The sequence below is a fragment of the Mandrillus leucophaeus genome, unplaced genomic scaffold (genome assembly GCF_000951045.1).
Source record: "Mandrillus leucophaeus isolate KB7577 unplaced genomic scaffold, Mleu.le_1.0 Scaffold427, whole genome shotgun sequence".
In the NCBI taxonomy this organism is placed as follows: domain Eukaryota; kingdom Metazoa; phylum Chordata; class Mammalia; order Primates; family Cercopithecidae; genus Mandrillus; species Mandrillus leucophaeus.
Genome location: NW_012104554.1, coordinates 1,644,256 through 1,648,151, shown reverse-complemented (window position 1 = coordinate 1,648,151; position 3,896 = coordinate 1,644,256). Strand labels below are relative to the sequence as shown.

The 3,896-nt window shown below is 43.9% G+C and overlaps 1 pseudogene; it reads right to left on the bottom strand.

Moving 5' to 3' along the window:
- Positions 1-700: 700 nt before the first annotated feature.
- Positions 701-3,289, bottom strand: LOC105548939 (annotated as a pseudogene).
- Between the last annotated feature and the right edge of the window lie 607 nt (positions 3,290-3,896).

Here is a 3,896-nt window from a genome sequence, read left to right as displayed (position 1 = left end):
TAGGGAACACTATCCACTTTTCTCAGGGTCCTTAGAAAAATATAGTAAGTGAAAATAAAGGCCGGGCATGGTGGTTCATGCCTGCAGTCTTAGCACTTTGGGAGGCCAAGGCGGGGGCCTCATTTGAGGTCAGAGGTTTGAGACCAGCCTGGCCAACATGGAGAAATCCCGTCTCTATTAAAAATACAAAAATTAGGGCCAGGTGCAGTGGCTCACGCCTGTAATTGCAGCACTTTGGGAGGCCGAGGTGGGCGGATCACTTGAGGTCAGGAGTTCGAGACCAGCCAGGCTAACATGGTGAAACCCGGTCTCCACTAAAAATACAAAAAAATTAACCAGGCGTGGTGGTATATGCCTGTAATCCCAGCTACTCGGGAGGCTGAGGCAAGAGAATTGCTTGAACCTGGGAGGTGGAGGTTACAGTGAGCCAAGATCACACCACTGCACTCCAGCCTAGGCGACAGAGCAAGACTCCATCTCTAAAAAAAAAAAAAAGTAGAATGGTTTATTATACACAAGAGGCAAATGCAAAATGACACATGGTAAACGGACTGAACCAAATGCCAAAAATAACAATGCACTCTTTTCTTTTTTTCATCCAATAAGAAGCCTTAACTTTATTTATGATAGGAGCAGTACAAATTTCAAACCAAGCTGCAGTCACTCATTTGAGACACCAAAAAAAGTTGCTCTCAGATGGTTACGTTGTTAATTCCATAATAGCATTTACAATATTATTACTGTGTTCTTTAGGGCTCTGACTGCCTTTGCTCTCCACACATTCCCTTGAGACTTGACCAATTTATGTCCTTCACTTCTACACCTGTTTCATCAACTTTGTATTCTTCACTCTCCTTTTGTACTGTTGGAGTCTGTGTGTTTTCTTGAATGTTTGAGACAACTTCACCTTGAACTTTGAATTTCTCAGCAGCTGCTGCTTGTGCTGGCTGAGATAAATCTTCGATCTTGGCTTCCCCCAAAACTATATAGGGATCTGAAGCAGGGCTCTTATAGACATCTGGTTTTGTGATGACAAAGAGGATATTCTTAGATTTCCGGATAGTGACTCTAGTAACCCCCGTAACCTGTTGAAGACAGGTTTGGACATAGCCTTCTGTGTCTTCTTTTCACTCCAACTCTGTTTTGCTTTACTGACTGGTTCTTCATCAATTTCAGCTGCTGCCACCACAATGCACCCTTTATTACGGCTACACCAGTTAGGAAGAGCAGTTGGATGCAAATCACAGAGGTACAACAAGCAGCTAAAGAAAATCAATGGTTACTATCACACCTAAGAAAGTCTGAAGGTATGCAGTCCTCTGTCTTTTGTATCTGTCATCCTTAACCTCATGACCCAAGAAGGAGGCTGGAGCCCTAGTCATGGCATCCATATCCCAGAAAAGAAAATGGGAAAAAAGACAAAAGGGGTAGGCCAGGCAAGGTAGCTCATGCCTGTAATCCCAGCACTTTGGGAGGCCGAGGTGGATGGTTCGTTTGAGGCCAGGAGTTCGAGACCAGTCTGGCCAATACGGCAAAACCCCGTCTCTACTAAAAATACAAAAATTAGCCAGGTGTGGTGGTGCACACCTGTAATCCCTGCTACTCAGGGGGCCAAGGCAGGAGAATCACTTGAACCCAGGAGGCGGAGCTTGCAGTGAGCCAAAATGGCGCCAGTGCACTCCGGTCCGGGTGACAGAATGAGACTCGGTCTCAACAACAACGGCAACAACAATAAAATGTTCATTATTTACTGAAATTCTAATTTAAGTGTCCCTTATTTGATCTGGCAACCCTGACCACCCAACATCTCCTGGGATTTCATTAGCCACCCGTACTGCGAGGGAGGATGAAAAATGTAGCCTTTTAGCCAGGCACTTTCCCATGCTGCAGTTATTCTACTAAGGAAGACATGGAGAGTGAATATTGGGTAAGGAGTCAACAGTCTTTGCAGGAGTGAGGGTGGTTCTGGGAAAAAGTGACAGAGCCACATCCACGCCCCATGCCCTCTGTGAAGAATTTCTTGACTGCATCAGCCTCTTGTGGTCACTGTGACCTCTGAAAGCCTATGGCCTTTTTTTGTCTTTGTTCTATTAATAGATACAAAGTAAAGATGCTGATTTTTAAATAACATGTAAGAACTGATGTATTCAGGTGGCTACTGTCTTCTTCAAAGGGTTAATCACACAATATTGCCATTCTTAAAAACACTTTTAGAACTCAGATCTGGTAGAAACAGAAGTCTCCTTTTACAAGGCATACAGGAAGCTGCAGGCTGTAGGCAGGGCCAGGGATGTGTTGGAAATTTGCTGACTCTGAGTGCTTCAACAAATTGCATTCTATGTCAAACTCATGCCATTCCTCATAGAAAGACCAATTTCAAATGTCCTCGCTCATATGGGGAAGCTAAAAATTAAAACAACCGAACTCATGGAGATAGAGAGTAGAATGATGGTTACCAGAGGCTGGGAAGGGTAGCAGGGAGCAAGGGGAAAAAATGGGAATGGTTAATGGCTGCAAAACTATAGTTAAATAAGATCTGGTATTTGACAGCACAACCGGGTGACAACAGTCAACCATAATTTACTGTATATTTTTAAATTGCTAGACTGGATATGTGGCTTATACTTGTAATCCCAGCACTTTGGAAGGCCGAGGTAGGAGGATCACTTGAGCCCAGGAGTTCGAGACCAGTTTCGGCACCATAGGGAGACCTCTTCTCTTGGAAACGTTCAAAAATTAGCCAGGCATGGTGGTGCATCAGCCTCTTGTGGTCACCATGGCCTCTGAAAGCCTATGGCCTTTTTTGTCTTAGTTCTATTAATAGAACTACATGGGAGGCTGAGGCCGGAGGATCACTTGAGCCCAGGAAGTCAAGGTTGCGGTGAGCCGTGATCTTGCCGCTGCCCTCCAGCCTGGGCAACAGAGCATGACTCTGTCTCTCAAAAACAAAAATGAAACTAAAAGAGTAGAATTGGGATGTTCCTAACAAAAAGACATAAGTGCTTGGGGTGATGGACACCCCAATTACCATGATGTGATTATTATGCACCACATGCGTGTATCAGAACATCACAAGTACCTCCGCCATAAATACCTACACGTGTTATGTCCCCATAATAATAAAAAATAAAAAATAAAAACTTACACCATTTCTCCCCAGAGCCTTCTCCTACCTTTGCAGGAATATAAGATTATCTTCCAGGATGTCAACAGCTCTGGCCAGTGGGGACCAGACTGATGAGAAGCACTGGTTTAGGAAACCGACCTTGGAAAGCTCATGGCCTCTCATAACTCAGTCATCTGTGGCCTGATCGATATCACTAAAGCATGGTTTGTACTCTGTGGTATGTCCTAGAATAAAGGTAGGGAACAATGGAGGAAAACAGGCCTGAATTAAAATGTTCTCCATGTTTCTCTCCAAAAATTCCAACTCAGAAGTCCCTTTTGCCTGATAGTGACTGCTTACAGTTCCTACCCAATGTAAACTATGCCTCCATGTGTTTTTCCCCTGGCTCTTAACTGGCCGAACTTGGGATGTTTTATCAGGGTCCATCTGTACCTCCTATGACACCCAGTTACATCCAACCTATCCTCAGGTCCCTTCCCCAAATTAACTCTGTGGCCCACAGACTTCCAAAAGTAGGGTCAAAATTATTTTTCTACGATTAAGCCTTAATAACATCACTTACATGTTTCATCTTTTCCTGGAAGGCTACTGGGTAAAAATATTTTCATGCAGGTGCTGATAATAGTAAACACATTATATATCTTCAGCCTGGGGTTTAACCACATTCATTTCTGGGTTTGTCATATGCTCTCTCGCTATTTATACTGCTTTGGGTCAGCTACTTGATACTCAATAAAATTTGCCTCCAAGCTGTCCTGCAGGGAAAATG